Source organism: Vidua chalybeata, chromosome 5, assembly GCF_026979565.1.
Source record: "Vidua chalybeata isolate OUT-0048 chromosome 5, bVidCha1 merged haplotype, whole genome shotgun sequence".
Lineage (NCBI taxonomy): Eukaryota > Metazoa > Chordata > Aves > Passeriformes > Viduidae > Vidua > Vidua chalybeata.
The window spans coordinates 44,653,026-44,671,150 of record NC_071534.1 but is presented as its reverse complement, the minus strand read 5'-3'; the positions used below and the strand labels follow the sequence as shown (position 1 = coordinate 44,671,150).

Here is an 18,125-nt window from a genome sequence, read left to right as displayed (position 1 = left end):
TTATATTATTCCTCAGTGTTCATGGATACTTTCAGATGTTTGGTTGGATTTGTCAAAAATGCAGTATAGTTCAGCTCCCATCTACAGTTATAATCTCAAGGGAGATTTTCAAGACAGTCCTTGGTATAAGCAGTAAGATGAAGGAATAAAAAGAATTTTTTTGAGAGTAAAGCAACTTTAGAAGAATCTTCAGATATTTTCCTTTATCAATTTGAAATCACTCATGATAAACATAAGAAATTCTCATTTGTGGTAGAACTGTGGTAGAGTTCTGGGTCAAGAAGCCCAAGGTGATGGCTTGAGTCAAGAGTTGAGTTGAGCTATAGAAAAGCAGCTCTGTTTTACAGTTTTAGGCAGTCGACTGCCTGGAATATCTTGTCTTCTACTTGATCTCACCTAGTATCAAACCAAATATCTAAATAACTAAAATATCTAAGTTTGGAGTATCGGTTTCCTACCCAGGTAACAGGCTACTTAGTCTATTTCCTTATCTGAAAGTAAAACCATAATTTTGAAATATCTTTGGTTTTGAAAGATGAAATTTAAGGATGCTGAACTTGCAGGGCCAGTGACAATAGGATTCTAACTGTAAGAGAGTGAGAGTTCATGAAATGTTGATAGTTTCCTTGGAGGACATTGCATATACAGAACTGAGCTCCAGATTTTGTGATATGTCTGTTAAACTGAATGTAGTATTTAAATCCCTAGCCATATTTTTTGCTGGTTCCCAGCTGTCCTAAAACTTTATTTATTTGAATAGATTTAACTGTGAAAAAAAAATCTAATAAAAGCTGTCCCAGTTTGATTATGCCATACTTTTAGCAATGAATCTGTCACTGTGTCTGTCTGGATTTTGGCAAGATTTTTCTCCGATTTGTTTTCCGCTAGACATAGCTTTTTCAGCAGTTATTTATGTGAATTTCAGAGATATTAGTTTGCTTGCTACAGGACACTGTGGCCTACCAAACCATTTTCTGGTCAGGATTCTCTTGAAACCATACTGGATAGACATAGGACTTGAGCAGTTATTTCCCTCCCTCATTCTCCAAGCTATGAAAAAGAAAAAGCACAGTTAGAAATGAGATTTGAGAAAAACATAGTCTACATAGTTTGATTGTTAAGTCTTCCTTAATAAAATTTTAAAAAGCAATAGAAGAATAAGTGCTTGGACCACTCAGGCAAATGGAAACAAGCTTTTGTTGGGTGTTTTAAATAAAAAATATATAATTATGGGAGGTAGACTAGGAAATAAAACTAAAAGCATTTCTTAAATAACTAGTCCTAAAAATAAGTAAGCAAAGAATGTTCACCATCTGTACAGATCTTGCAGTGTTTTTCCTGTAGCAGGAACTTCCTTAATATTTTGTAAACCATTTTGATCTTCCAGAAATTTGCATCCACATGAAGTCCTCATTATCTTCATTTGTGGCTTATCCTCCTCTATCCCCCTCTACTTTCCTCCTAGTGCATGTATAATATACAGGATAAATCCCCTTCAAAAAGCTTTCATTTACTAACTCAAAAAGTTTTTACATCCAAAACCTCATTCTCCAACTGGAAAACATTTCAAAATTTGTGCCTTTTTTTTTCCCCCATCATGTGAATTATTTTTGAGAATTACAATGTAAACAAAACATGATAAATTAGTTTCTAACCTAGTAATGAGAGATCTGAAATAAAGTGGAGGAACCAGTTCCCACTTGCAATAAAAAATGCTATCTTGAAAAAGATTTCTTCCAGCCATATTAGTTGTGTAAAGCAGTCCCAGTGTGAATAATGTTTCATAATGCATTGAAGAAATCCACTTAGCTTTTTGGGGAAAAAAGCATGTTTCGGAATCCATTATTTGCTGGAACACAGGACATTTATAATGTTCTTTTCTAATGTTGTTTTTGGCTTTTAGCCTTCCAACTGGTGCAGTATAGCCAGATTTCATAAGCCATCCAGTCAGACCAGGCCAAGGCTTATGGGAGGCATGGAAGTTCAGGTATGGTTCAGACAGTTGTGAGGCACAACTCAGCATTGACACAAACAGAATGTAAGTTTGATAGGGGTGTAAACAGAGATAATTTTGTCTTTTGGTAGTGTTTAAAGGCATATTATAACTTCCTTTGAAGTTGTTTTGTTTTATAAAACCTTTGATTTTGAATCTTAGCATTGATATATAAACATACATCTAATGTATTTGTGCTCCTGAAAGGAAAAAAAAGCAAACAATAAATCAAATCTTGATTTTGCACATCATACAATCCATCATCTTTGGTTTATACAAACATATGCTCCCTGCTTTCAAGGCACCATCTTGAGAAGAGCAATGTACAAAGCACCATGCTTGATAGCGTGAGAGTTTCCTAAGCAGTGCACATATGTTCTTGAAGTACTTTTGTAATATGCAACCATGAATGACCTTCTCTAAGTTCGTATTTTAAAGGGAAACCTAGAACAATGTGGATACTATAAAGATCGTACCTTTATTATATGGTGTTGTATCCAGTTTGATCAGTGAAATTTTAACAGTGATTTTAGTCAGAACAGAATTTGGCTATTATTTTACAAAGTCTTATGAAAGACCAGCTGAAAGAATTGATTTATTTATTGGCAAAGGCTTTCTAGAAATAACTACAAAAGTAAGAGAGAACCTTGTAACATAAGCACAGCATCACATAATGAAATCAACATTTATTTTTCCTAATTCTTACTCTTGATGACATATAAGCCCTAGAAGACTTTTTGGACTTGTTAGATCCATAGAATAGTTGTAAAGGCTGGAATAGGGGCAGAGGATTTAGTTTTCTCTTTGTCAAGAAGAATCAAGTAAGATCTGATCTCCTAAGAGGTAGGAGGCAGTTGGTGCAATAAAAGGAATTGCCATAATGGTCTTTTTTGCAGAAGAGGAGATGCATTTACTTAGTCATGTTCTCCTAAGGTGGAGGTGAAGGATAGTCTGAGAGAGCTCCTTTCTTGGCAGGTGCTGCAGGAGCCAGTCCATGGTGATAGTGAGTAGCATGACTCTAAGGATGGGCCAGAGCAGCAAACATGTCCTCTATTAAATGGGGGCCACAGTCCACTGTTGACTTGTCTGTTTCCTCTCCTTTCTTCTGACATAAGGGTAAAGATTTTTTGGGATGTGTGTCCTTTTTTTATCAGAAATTAATACTCAGTAGTGATTTATTGCTTGTTCCTTGTATTTTTTAATTCCCTTATCCTTACTAAGAGAAGAAGGGATAGAAAGCAAAGCAAAGGTAAATATTATTTTCCTAACCTGGTAAAGATGAGGGAGTTCTCTGCAGTTCAAAGAGGCTTTCTTCCCTCAGGTAGCCACTCATCGTACTGTAAGCAAAGTAATCACTGTCAGTGGCTGTCAACAAAACAGATGAGACAGAGAACAAAATGAGACTGGTAATTAATTGTGCTTAATTGGTATGATTCGTTGTTTTCTGAAAACTTGTTTCTAAAAGCAGTCACAGAATATCTCCCTTGTGAGGGATGAAAGCAAACTAGAAGCTAAATATTCTTTCATTGTAATTATTTGTAAGAATAAATGTAAGAATTAATGTTTCATAATACATGGACTAGAAAATATCCACTTACTATCAGAATAGTAGACATTTAATGTGTACACACACAAAAAAGTTACTGAACTATGTCTTCATTCCTTCCCACGTGTGATTTGCCTCGCTTGTTTTCTCTGACTATGAAATCTGGGGGTCTGAACACTGCACTTTGAAATGGCTCAGGCTGTGCTGGATCCAAGTTTCATGACTCACTGGCAGCTGCAGCAATGGAGTTTTAGCAGTCCATGTGTGGATAGGAGGAAACATCTCACGTCCTATCATGCACTGGCAGAGTGCGCAGCAGCCACGCAGTGTGGCCCCATTTGCAAGCACAGGAGAAGCATGTCTGCTGGAGCTGTGTTTACTCTTCAAACAGCTGATCTGTGTCTTCTGGATCAGGTAAAAAAGCCCCACAAGCTAGGGAGAAGCATCCCAGAGGCTGAGCTGTGTTGTGCTGTGTGATGTGATACAGATAACAGAGCCCCAGTCTCTCTGGACTCTGTGATCTGACATAATACACGTAATGTTAATCAGGAAAGCTCTCATAGTACTTTCCTAACAATTCTAATCTCATTTTTCATTACATGGGCCCATTTATATCCCTGAGATCTTATCTTAGTTTTCTTCCCTGTCAGTGATGTCATCCAAAATCCTAAAATTCATTGCTTTATTTATCTTTGCCAGTGGAGAAATCTGTTTTCTGTGAATTGTAGAAATGGAAACCAGATGGTCAGAACTTCAGCACAGTCATTCTCCCACATCAACTGTCCCGTATTTAAGGTAATAGTGTTACATTGTCATCCTTCTTACTCTCCTCCAGTCTGGGAAAATTGTAACTGTGGTCAAAAACTCTGCAGGAAAAATATAATGGATCTTCCATCCACTTTTCCTTTCCACCTATACTCACTCAAACATTATCTTCCTTTGAGGTAGTCAGCTGTAAAAGTGTATACTTCTGTCTAGTTAGTCTTGGGGCACAGGTCAGTCTCTTCAGCAGATATTTATTCAAGATCTTACATTTTTATTATGAAGCTAATAGTAAGTCTAAATCTATATACCATTACAGTGAGAGACATGCTTGGATGTTTTTACTGTATTCGTTCAGAAGGGAGATGACTCCCTGGTAGTATAATACATTCTCTAATGGGTTCAAGAAGTCCTGTGAGGCTCTGATCTGGCCGCATGCCTAATAGTTAGATTTTTAACTTTCAGCTTTTAAGCCCAGCAGGCTGGCTTAATAGAAAAATTAGTAGATTGACTTTTAGGAACGATGTGGTAATCAGCATTAGCATTTTCTGTGTCCAGAATGCCAATTCTGCCAAACCATGAATTTATTCATACTGATTTTACAGAGGAGACTTTGGTTAACTGGGCACCAAGATAAAATAATTAAAACATTCAACACAGAATATGAGCTGGCATTTCAGAAATTGGGCAGTAAGGAAAGAAAAGTTATGTTTACTACTGATGACATTTTTAGACTTAAAGGAAACATTTTCCGTTTTATGTTTATTTTTAACATCAAAAAATGCCTCTATGGAAAGCTAGTTTGATCAGGGAGCACATGATAGAAGAGAAATGATTTAAATTTTAATTCAGATTGAATCCAATCCAAGTGATCAGTATCTCACTAAAAGGAATAGCTGACATTTAGAGATGGTAGTTCATGTGACAGGAATTGATGATATAGTTCATTTTTCAGTGAAGTAATTTTACATAAAGTAATACTTTCATTAATTGATTAATTTCAGAAAAGTTATAAACAGGGAAAAATTTTTTCTTGTTAGCCCAAGAGAAGCTGATTTTCCCTGGCTTTTATAAATAATGTGAGGTGTACATCCATGGAATGGCAGAAAAGCCCATGACATGCTAAGGGTTTCATCAGTATTTAGTTTTCCAGAGAAGCATTTAATGAAATACAAGGGCCTGCATATTGTTTAGCCTGTTTGTAAGAAAATGAGACTTAGATGACTGTACTGTGCACTCGCTGGTGTTTCTCTGGTAACTTTTGTACTTGTTGTGTGATTTCTAGTCAAGCTTGAGAATGAATGCAATTTCCCAAAATAACTGCAACTGACCCCAGTATGGAGGAGTGTTACCTCACAGTTACCTGTTGTGCTGGAAGCGCACACACCTGCAGAACTGGCTGCACCTTGTTGAGTTCTTAAGCAAGATATATGGCAGGTTGTGGGGACACCTGGAGGGTGATTTACAGAGTGTAGACATCAGTTGTAGGTGCCATGGGCTAGTGGATAATTCTGAAGGGCAAGGGAAGGAGCTGGAATTCTTACTGAGGCAAGACAGACAGGAGAAGCTGCAGGATTCACGTATTTAAGCCTTCTTCAGTCATCTGCTCATGCTGCAACTTTTATTGCTCTGAGTATTTAAATAAATGCAAAGAAAATTTGTTAAGTATTTTCTGGTTTAGTATGCATAGGTGAATTGTTAAGCAAGATGGAAGCACAAGTCAGATATAAAAGAGGATTATTGCTTGCTTGTACAGCTAGAAGTATATATTCTTGTATCTTGTAAACAGGTACCTTTTCTTAATGAAAATGTCTTAACAGTATTTCACAAATAAAAATTTAGTGCTTTTAATGTATCATGCTTGTAGAAGCTCTGTTCAGTGCCATGCGCAACAAACAAAACAAAACAAAAAAACAAACTAATACCCAAATACTTAATTTCCTTTTTTTGGGTTATTTTATTGCATACCATTTAAGCACTAGTATGTTTATTTCTGAGGCTTGATACTTGTGGTAGTAGTATTTTGAATATCACATCTGATTTTGTCAGAGGAACATATTAGTAAAGATTCTGCAAACCTGAAGGATGGCAGAATTATTAGTGCTTTTGTTTTCTAATTGGAGTTCTTGGACTAAGTTATTTAGTATCCTGCTACCTGACAGAAATTGTAAGGCAATCCTTCTGCAACTCCTACTAAAATTGTTTGGTTGTTCCCAAGGAGCTGATAAAACGTCCTTTCTCTTTTTATAAGTGTAGCTACATCCAGATCTCTTTTTAGTTCTTGCGCTTGCATTCACCAGCTGAAAAGCCTGTAATGAAGAACTGGATCGTTTATTTAATAGGTGTTCTGCATGATAGAAACAAGGGCAGACGCAGCTCCTTGCTCTTCCCAGTAAATCCAGGCCTGTGGAACATACTTTGAGTGGTGACAGTTTTATGTTCTTTGGAGTAGAAATTAATTACTCTTTCTAAACCAGATGAATTAGAGTTTAGAAGGTAATGCAGGCTACCTCTGAAGCCCAGAAGTCAGGAACCAGAAAACTTAAATGATGTAGAACATGTAATTTTCTGCAATATTTTATTCTATTGATTCCAGTGGTAATTGAATATAAACCTTTTGGCAGCTCCCGGAACATTTTTATCAAATTTTACAGTGATGGATTGAAGGTCTCCATGTCCAGAGGTGAACAGGGTTGTTAGCATAACTCAGCCTGAGCTGGTTGAATGCACTTTTTTAATATTATTCTCGAGGATAAAAGATGATTTTCCTTTTGTGTACTAGGAGGAATATATTACAGGTCTTTGACAACCCTAAATTTGGAGGCCCTTGATAAATTGTTTGAGCTTGGTTCACTCTGGCAAACCTTTTTGATTTGATGCTTTTGGTTTCAGTAAATGCTTCTATTGCAGCTATTTTTTCAAACTGTCCCATTATCTTTCAGAGCAAATACAGTAGTGATACAATACATGAAAATGAGGGAGTTAGTAAACATGTGATTTTTTCCACTTCCTAATACATTTTGTGTGAAATAGGAAAGCGCTTTTCAAATCTAGCCTTAACTGGGCTCGTAGTTGCTCTGGTCAATGGTTAAGAACATCCTTGGTATTAAACACTTGATATACCACCCTAAGCTGAAATACTCATTGAAATACCTAATTCTGTAAAGATGTACACTTAAAATGACCTAGTGTACAGAGTGATCTCACTTGTGTGGCTGATACTGCTTCTATGTGAATGAAACTTGTTCACAGGAGGGATTCTGAGTCATTTGTGCTTGTGAACAAGCCCAGATAAGAGCTGTATTGTGGTTTAACCCCTACAGGCCACTAAGCACCAGCAGCCTGGTAGGGTGGGGGTTAGAATCAGAAGAGTAAAAGTGAGAAAACTAGTGGGCTGAGATCAAAGCAGTTAATAGGTAAAGCAGAAGCTGTGCATGAAAGCAAAGCACACAAGGGATTCATTCACCACTTCCCCTGGGCAGGCAGGTGTTCAGTCATCCCCAGTAAAGCAGAGTTCCATCACAGGTAACAGTGACTGGAGCAGACAAACACCGTCCCTCCAAACATTCTCCTCTTCCTTCTCTTTCCCCCAGCTCTGAATGCTGAGCACAACACCACATGGTCTGGGATATCCCTGTGGTCAGTTGGGGCAGCTGTCCTGCCTGTGTCCCCTCATAACTCCTTGTGCACTCCCAGCCTTCTCACTGATGGGGTGGGGTGAGACATGGAAAAGGTCTTGACTCAGGGTAAACTCTGCTCAGAAACAGCTAAAACATCCCTGTGTTATCAGCACTGTTTTTATCACAAATCCAAAACACATCTCCATATCAGCTACTGTGAAGAAAATTGATTATCCCAACCATAATCAGCACATGCTAGAAGCGGGGACACCTCATAAAATCTTATGCATCTAATGCTCAAAGTATAATGTATAAGCAAAATCTGTGGCTGTCCAAACATGCTCATTGGATCACTGAAATCCAATAACTAATAATCTAGTTTTGTTCTTCAATGAACTGCCAATTTAAAGGTACATGAATGTCACCAGAGTCAGAACTTGAAAATATCACTTAACAATAAATAGCACAAAGTGAATTTCTTTATGCTGAGTGTAGAATAAAATTTACTAATTCCTGCAACATATCTGCCTCCCACTTAAAATATTCCAATATTTTTAGAAAAAATTATTTAATTGCCCAATTGTCAATAAATGGTATCTAGGTGGTGAGGGTAGCTATGAAATAGAGAATTTTCTTGGTTTTCTGGTGTTTCTTTGGCATTAAAATAGTATAGAAATGAGGAGGCTTGCAGTTTAGAGTGATTCTAACTTTTTCCCAGCTAAGACATTTGGAATACTACATTTCACACCCAGAGGATGTTACAAAGAGATGTTTAATGTTTTCTAGTGCTTAGTATGTGGTAGGATGGTAACTTACATAACTAAAGTTTATGTTATCACATGGTTTCTGGAACAATAGTAACAAAACAAGCTTCAAGAGTCTCTAGAACAAAGGGTAGTTTAATCAAAAAGAAGAAACTTTTGTGTCTTTGTCAAAAAGCAAGTACCTTTGGTTTCTGGTTTGTTTTTGTATTTTTAACATCATTTTGTATTTATAGCAACAGAAATTCATACTTAGCTTGCCACAGGCAGATCTTTTTTGCTTTGCCAGAAGCCATTTCTGTCTTGCATAAAGAATGGTTTATGAAGGAGGTTTTGAACAGAATTTCATATTCTCCAATGGGTAACATCATTGCCTTAAAGTGATTAGTTAGAGATTTCTTAATACATGGAGGGGATCTCCTCCCATATTGTTTGGAATAGACAATATACTTTTCAAATGCAAATAGTTATATTATTTCAATACTACTTTATATGTTGGAAATCCTCTTAGCAACACTACAGCTAAATTACTGGTAGAATGATAATATAAAATAAAGGATTTGCTATTGAAAGTGCAGGCAGCATCCATGTGCTGTTTTTATAGGCTCAGTTTCTGAAGAAAGATTAAATGGTCCTGGTCCTGCATGATTACTTACTTGAATAAAGTTCCTGATATGTAAATTTTTTCAGGATAAGAGCCTTTGTAATTTCCCAGGCAGGAACCGCATCTGTCTCTTTGCTTTGTGATACACCTCCAGTATGAATGAACTTACAATACTCAATTTTAATTCCTTGTGAAAGCAGTGACTTAAGCTTCGGCCCTAAGTTAAAATCAGAATAAAGAGGGAGCAAGCATTGCAGAGGCAGTTGGAAGTGTGGTTTTTTTTTTGACGCCTTTGGCAGTAGCTCTGCTGAAGGCAGGCAGGGCTCTGGTGCTCAGCCTGGGACTGCAAGGGGCTTACAGAGACAGAGGAATGTTGAGTGATGTGAGCAGCTATGGTTTATCTTTAGCTATAGTCTTTTAACTTTCTAATCAAAATACAGCTGTTATTTCAGTCCATCTCCTTACAGTTATTGATAGAGTTAATCACAGACTTTCTAGTATGTGTTCCATTGTGTACATTCACCCTTTCAGCATCCTTTGAGTCTGCAGCCTGGTGGTGTCAATACTTCTCAGGGACAACTGGAGGGGCAGATGAGTGAGGTTACGATGAATCAGTAGCACATTGGTGCAAGGACAAGTGGCATGCTAATGGTGGGGGTCCCTTACTGCCTTCTCATAAATCCACTGAGACATTTTTACTTCTTTTCTAGCAAGGTTGGCTTACTTGCACTTTGTAGGCACACAGTTTGTGGTAACTGGGAGTGGGGCTGTGGCCGAGCCTCATCCCTAATGGGCTACAGCTGTGAAAAGCAGGTAAGCAGCACTGAAGGCAATGGGACATGGAGTGCTCAGGTGAACTGACCGATCAGTATTGACCAATCAGGAAGGGGAACAGAAGGCACACAGGTGCAATGCATGAACATAAGGGGTATAAAAAGTTGGGGTAAAGAGCAAGGGTGGATGCTTGTAGCCTTCTGATGTGATGTTACCCTGTATGGGCAGATGCCTGAAGCCTTCTGATGGGGTATGGTGTTACTCTGTAGGGGTGCATGCTTAAAGCCTTCTGAAATTGTGTAGCAATAATCTGTATTGTGGCCATCTCAACTGCAGTATATGTGCTGTGGCATATGCTGCAGTAGTGCTTTCTCAATTGATTCCTGGTTCCATATCATACTTTTTCTTCTGTTTACTGCTGTCAAAACTGATTTTACCTGACTCACTCCTATATACTGTGACTTATGTTTAGTGGCTCATGCCTTTTGTATTTTCCTGTGTCGGTGCTGCACTTTGGGGTTTTTTTCTAGGGTTGTAGATAATTCTGTGATTTTTTTTTTCCTCATGACACTACAATTAATAGTTTATGAAGGAGCTGTCTCAATATTTGACTTTTGGTGATTGGAATTTATTTTATACCAGTGCATACCTTCCTGTGAATGTGCCTGTTTTTCAGCTGACTCTAAGCCTGGCCTTCAGCATGTGAAGTGAGTTAAGTTAATGTCTGAGCTTAAGGAAGACTGGTATGACTTCTATGTGATAGTCCTAGAAAGAGCTAAGCTAGGGAAGGGCCAAATGTGTGGGATGAAGAAAAAAGATATCTAAAGTGATTAGGTGGAAATGCAGAGGAGGGAGGGCATGGGAGGGTGGGAAATTATTGCTAGCAGTTTGACTAAAGCTACTAGAGAAATGTCTGAAGTCCTTACTATTCTGAGTCAGAACTGAAATCTTGATGCAATTTATAGCTTTAGAAATGCTTTGTCTAATGGCTTGTACCAAGATTTTTTTTTTTGTGTGACAAACTAGCATATTGATTTTTCAGTTGAACCTTAATATCTCTAGGAAGGCAACAGCTTTGTGTATCTTTGAAACTTGGAACATCTAAGCTCCTGACATGCACAAAAAACAATGCATGTTTTTTATTAATGCAGGATTCTGCATACTGTATTCCTAGCCAGAAGCCATTCCTAAGTAGGTCACAGAGATACAAATATCTTTCTGATACAAACCAAGTAATTGTTTTTGAGCTTGTTAAAGTTCTTACTTTCCCTGTGTTTCTTGTCCATGGGTGATCTTTTGCATGGCATACTCCTCCTATAGTGTCATCCGCAATGTATTCATATATGTGATAAGTACTACAAAAGGGCTTTTCTCTGAGTGGAGGTTAATTTATAATGGCCTTTTTTTTACCGTTGCTGTGCAGTCAGTGCCTGGTGCTGAATTGATGGGTTCTTCTGATTAGCGAAGTCTGAAAGTGGTGTTTTCAAGGTCTCCTTATGATTGCTTTGGCATTACTGAGTTCAGCAGTAAACTTTAGCCATCACAGCTCTCTCTTGCTTCACAGTGTGATTAAGGCTGAAGAAGTGAAGATGTTCTGAAATTCTGTGTGTTATTCGATAAATTTTCATCTATGGAGATTCATGCAAATCACTTCATTATCTTTTACACCCCCCTGTGAATTGGAAAAATGGGGTGAAACTGAAAAAAGTATTCTTCATTATGTTATGAGCTAAAATTATCAAATCCTATTTTCATGACACCTGATGCAGTATTGTGAATCCTTGTAAAATGAATACAATTGCTTTCCCAGATAACTCAGTGGCTCGATTCATGTACGGGTAGATGGAAATACTTTGAGTTCAGTGCTGTTCCTCAAATATGAAAGAGGAATATGGTTTCCAGAGCTGTCTGTGGAAGATGCTTATTTAGTCACTAGGAGTGAATTTTGATGGAGCATCTCCTTTCCTTGCTGTGCCCTGGTATGTGGGCAGGGGAGCTGCTGAGCTGTGAGGACTAAATTTGCTGGTGATTTCTTTAACTTTTTTTTTTCTTCTTACATTGCACAGTAGTCATAAGCTTTAGTTGAAATAAATAAATGTAAATCTTTTAACAACAAGTGCAAAGTTTGGTGTACAATAAAGGGATGATAATATGGGGAAAGTTATAGAAAGACTATTGTTTAGTAGTGTTAGGGAGTTTCACTGAATATGGTAGTAAATAGTTCTCATGCCTTTGCTTTAGAAAAATGTGTGATTAGCCTAGAGACCTCTAATAAACAATTGACATTCTTAAAGTGCTTGCCATTTCAGAAAACCATTCAGAACCTTGATGCTGGATTTTTTCTGTTTTAATTTATTTTCCAACCCAGGTAAACAATTCTGAAGCAAGCATGTAAACCTTTTTATTTAGAGCTGAAAGAATGACAGAATATATTATATTATTCTGATAGTGTACTCAATAACTTGTTATTCCAAGAACTTCATGCTAAAGATAAGTGTTTTTCTTGAAAACCAATCTTTAGAGTTACTGAGACTTCTGACCTTGCAAATACATACTAGGCAAGGAAGTGAATGGAGAATAAAACTTAGGCATGGCAAAGTGGCTCTTTTTCTGTCTGTGGCTCCATAAGTGTAGTTAAAATTATTAAAATTAGTTTTATGCACGTATTCTCAGTAGTAGTTTACAAGGAGGTAGAAGTAATAAACTTTTATAGTTGGGAAATAATGTGATATTCTGTGCATGTCAGCAGCAGCAGAAGGATTAAGCCCAGGTGTCTTAACATGTACACTAACTGACCTATAAACAGGGGGAAGGGATGAGCCTGAAAGTACAGTCATAGTCTTCCTCTCTTAGTACAGTGAAAAGTAGTACAGTAAATCAGAGTGCAAGAGCAACAGAGTAACAAGCACACCTTTACTAACCTACCTACTGAGTAATACAGCTTTGGAGCCTGAGTGCCTGGATTATTATGGCACTCATAGAAGTAGCAATTGGACTTAATATATCTAAAATAATTTTACATCTTGCATATTTAAATCATTGAGCTTTTCGCTATGAATACAAATTAAAAATCCTATTTATATAATATGAATGAACTACAGTTACAAAAGGAAATAGAGAGATAGAGTGAGCTAAAATATTTTCCTTTTATGTAGCAAACGTCTGAAGTGAGTTCTCTGTATTATGCAATGTTTGGGGTTGCTGTAGATCTTGGAAGCATTTGAAAGTTGCAAGTAGTGCCACTATAATGTAGTTCCTACCTTGTTCCACTGATCAAGATATATAGTGGATGTTACTCCGAAACTCCTAAGGGAGGCAATTGAGATTTGGAGGTAGTTTGACAACATCTACAGCTGTGAATCAGAAAAGAGTTGGGATAAACAAGTAATACCCAAAGTTGTGTGTGCTTTTTTTTTTTCTGGAAGAACATGCCAAAATTTGATGGATGGAGACAAATATAAGACGGGGTCAGAAGAGATACAACAGAGGGAAGAATTGTGTTGGACAAAGCAAGAGTTTTGTGATAGTATGTGTCTGAGCAGGCATCTCAGTGTAATTTACTTCAGGAGACAGCTCTAGGATCAAGTGTTTCTGATCAGGTGTTAATAACTTGAAAACGTAGCTAAATCTTCACCCAGGCCAATTTGTAAAGGAAGCCTCTAATAGCTTGTTGTGAAGTAATCAGGAAAAATAAAACCACACAGGTTTTCTCTGCTTTTAATTTTAGTACAATGTTATGGGTATGTCCTATTTTTATACAAAAAAGTGACTAACTGGAAACCCACATATTTATGAATCCTGGAAACTTCTGAGAGAAGCTGATTGTATGACAATGTTATGAAAATATGCATAACAAATTCTGACAAGTGGTAACTGAAAAACTGAGGATTGAGCAAACAACTGAACCCTGTTTTTATTCATTTCTAGATACTGGCTCTGGATCTGCAGAGAAACAGTCTACCGTATTAGAGGTTGGTGACTTCTATTTTTTCAGCTCTTGCATACAATTTTAAAGTAATCTTTCTGAGAGGCTCAATCTTGGTGTCTTTGACTGATATATTGATGAGCTGTTTTGTTGAATGTTTTTGTAGGACTGGACCCAAGGGATCTGTGTAATATAAGCAAATTACACTAATTCTTCACATTCATTACGGTTTGGGTTTTTTTGTGAAATTCCTCCTTGCATTTCTGTTTCATATACTGCTTCAGTTAATTGTAAATTTACAAACAAATCAGTGTAGCTCAGACTTAAGTTTTTAGTCATCCTTAGCTAACCTGTCTGACAAATAGCCCAAAAATCTCCAGTTTTACAGTTTTAATTCATTCTTAGAGAGTCAAATATTTATCTGTATCTTTCGTCCATTTCCAAAGTACTAAGACATGACTTTTTGTGTATATGACAGTATGTGGATTATATGCTGGTTCATTAATATATATGTATTGTATAGTATGACATGACTGTTCAATGCTGATGAGATGGGATACCTTTTAGGAATTATTTCAGTCTTTGGACCTTGATTTGTCATATAATTTCTGGAGAGACCTAACTCATCTGTTAAGCTGTTTCTATTTACATTCTAGAAAACTGATTTCTTCACTAACAAAGATGTAAGTGCAGCTTATTAATAGTTATTTGTGATTCCAGTTGTCTCATCAGAGTTCTGGAAGTTTGGCAATGTTATTCTATTTGTATTATGAGTATGATATCATGCCTCACTGTATTAGTTCCAGTCCTTACACAGCTGTGCTTAGGCTTTTAGTATGAATCACATATAAGTGAAGTTTCTTATTAGCCAGATATGTTGGAGCCATTAGCATTTCTGAAACTTGCAGCAAATGCACACTGCTGCAAGTAGATGTTCATAGGGCTTCTGCCCTCTGTGCTTACAAGAGCATCATTTTTTCCGTGGGACAAGTGTTTGAGACAGATCTTTCATTTCTGAAGCCTGTTCCCTATCTGAGATGAGATCTGTGAAATTGTTCACACACTCCTTTTCTGTCTGAGAGAGTTTATCCACCCTTGTTGCATTGTTCCTCACACTCAATTTTCCAAGTACATTTTATACTTTCCTTACCAATAAGCCCAAAACTGGCATGGCACATGCTGTTACTCTCTTATGAAAAAAACTGCTTATTTTTCTGTATAAATGAGCTCATGATCCCAGGAGCAGCTGGACATACCTGATGCTTTTTGTCTTCATTGAAAATGGCCACAATCTCCTGCTGTTTCTAATTTATATCATCAGTAAAGATGAATATTACTTTTATTTTTTTCCCCAGGAAAAAAAAAAGGGAAAATGAAGAACAAAGGTCCTTACAGAGGTGTGGAAGGTGTAAGTGCAGGAGTGTGCACTTTGCTGCAGTGGCAGAGAGCGTTGCTTAATCTCTGCTGGGAGATGCACCTGCCTGCAAGCTCATTAGGCAGTGCTATGGGGTCTGTGCAGCTGCACTGAGCCACAGGTCAGGTGTAATGTAATTCAGTACTTTCCCCCCAGGGAAGGAAGCAGCTGGGAGTAAGCCACTTGTGTCCTGCACAGCTCTCTCTTGAGCTCCTGGAATGTAGAGATAGAGCAGGTCACATGCTAAGCATATAGCTCTGATCACCATTTTTAGTCAGTGTCTATCATGTAAAATGCCAGAGGCTGGTAGGGCAGTGCAGCTGGAATGCAACACTGCAGCCTCCCTATTACTCTCTGACCTTATGGGATTAGCCAGTGTTTGTAGGATCTGCCAGTCATTCATGTTTTGTTCAGGTCTGGGAGAGATGCTGAGCCATGTTGAGCTGCCGTAGAGGAGCACTCTCTGGCAGAACTCAGCACTGGGGCCAAGGCTGCAGGGAAGTGGCACAAAGTGCCTGTTGTGTGCCTCTCGGTGTCTGACTCAGAGACATGGTTCTGTGATAAGACCAAGCACAGTAGTTCTCATGTATTCGAAGAGGTTGAGATGCAAGTATATCATTATTCAGGTATTCAGCAGAAGTAATGCTGGTGTGTTAATTATTGCATAAGCTGTAGCATCTCATCTAGAAATCTCTTTGAGGTATGCTATGAGCTAATTAAATATCCAGACATTCAAAACTAGTGCTTTTGATATATAGTTGTATTTCTGTGCATCAATGGAGTATCCTCCTCATTGCAATGCTTCTAAGCATGAAAGATTGTCTGGTTATAACTGTTCCTTCGGACTAAATACTTGTCAATGGTCTTGCAGAATTCCTTTGGATATTTTTAAATGACCAGAAACAGGTCCAACAAGCCTTTCCCTGGAAAGGCCTTCATAGGATGGATTCTGCTTATGATATATTAATTTCTATATCTATGCATTTGCCTTTTATATTGGAGGCATGATTTTCAAATTACTGAAGTGTTTTAAGATGCTCTTGATAAAGGCCTAAGCAAAGTATAAAGGCCAATCTGTTTTCCACATAGTAGATTGTTGTTCAAGAATTTGTGCCAGCCAGTACAGAGTGCAATCATTCCTCTCAAGAGAGATGAATTACTCAACTGCCTCAGCTTCTGCTGATCCACATTCTTATTCTTGTACTATTGGAGTGGTCTGCTCCTCTTGTGGAGCAGACTGGCAGAAATGTAAATGTCTAGCATTGTCTTCTTGATAAAAGATCTTCACCTGGGAGCTGTTTTGGATATGCACCAGTTTTCCCAACAGTGCAGTTAATTGTGCTTTTGAGATTTTTCTGTTTAAAAGCAAACCAACAGATTTTTTTTCAATAGCACTGTGCACAGCAATATCTTACAAAACTGCTGCAAACTTGCAGAAATTGATTGATACACTGATACATTGCAACAGGCCAGGTAATTTATCTTGCCATTTTTCTGTTGAGAAAATTTTATTTATTGTAATTTACTCAGGTGTTTGACACAGTAGGGACTGTGAAAAGATGAAGTATGTCCAGCTAAGATTGCCTGAATCAACTGTATTTGTGTTTTCAACTAATTTTCTTGTGAAATAGGCAGGACTGTGCCTTCAACATTTGATTTTTTTAAAGTTTTTATTTACTACATGCATACTTCAGTATAGTTACTGTTGCAGTTTCTTAACATGCATGAGTATTTTTCCACCCTACTTGGGGTTAAAATGTGACTGGTATGTTACTGAAAGGCACCTCCCAAGCGCTACTCCCACTAGCAGCAAAATCCTTTGACTTTGGCAGGACAGTGTGGAAGCACATATGCAGCTCTTGCAAAACAGCGAGTACAATCATTATCAAACCAGCAGCAAATACTGAGTGTCAGGCATAGATACTTAGGGGTGTCTAGAGAAGTCTTTGCTAGAGTGGACCACAAAAGCCAGTAGCCTTGGAGGAAAAACAGTAACTGAACTAACAGAGATGGTGTATACAAGTTTCCAAAATAACCCATAAGATCTTCATTTGCAAAAGAAAATTAAACTACATTTTGCTTAGAAGAAGCACTGTTTGCATAAACAACATAATTTATTGTAGCTTAGGAGCAGAATACTTGCAGATGCTCAAAACATTTCCTTTGCTCATGTGTCAACACTCTGCACTCCCTAGGCAGAGCCAATGGGAGGAAGATTGAGATATTTGTCTAGTCAACCTCTGGAATTGATTCTGGGGTCAAACACCACCTCCTTTTGTTGGGAAAGGAAGCATCTGTGTCGGGCACTTAGATCACAAGTGTGGTGAAATCTATTTGAATCAGGGCAAGACATTAATGGACTTTTATGTGTTGCCAGTTTTCCCAAGTAAATAAAAAGTGATTCATATGGATGAAAATAGTGAGCCAAATGGCCTTGCAGGACTCTGATATCTTTGATATGTAAGCTTTTGCTTTGCATCAAGAACAGTCTGTGTTTTTAATTGTAAAGAGACTAAGTCTACAAAACAGTGCTTACTGGACCTTCCAATAAATATGCAAAGCAGTTGTTACTTGTAGATTTTAGGATCCAAAAGCAATTACTAGATAGTTGCAGACCACACAGCCTTTCCTTGATATGGACATTAATTTGAAATGCATGGTTTTTTTTTAAATATCTCAGTAAGATGTTCCATTTTTTGATAGTTGCATTATTAAAAATGCTCATT

General features: G+C 37.6%; 1 protein-coding gene across 1 annotated transcript in view; it reads left to right on the top strand.

Annotated features, from left to right (window-relative positions):
- CNTN1 (contactin 1) overlaps positions 1–18,125 on the top strand; it is a 214,117-nt gene that overhangs the window by 45,369 nt on the left and 150,623 nt on the right. The window contains exon 2 of the mRNA XM_053943219.1: positions 13,988–14,031. The gene's annotated coding sequence lies outside the window, so the exon portion shown is untranslated. The remainder of the gene's footprint in view (positions 1–13,987; positions 14,032–18,125) is intronic.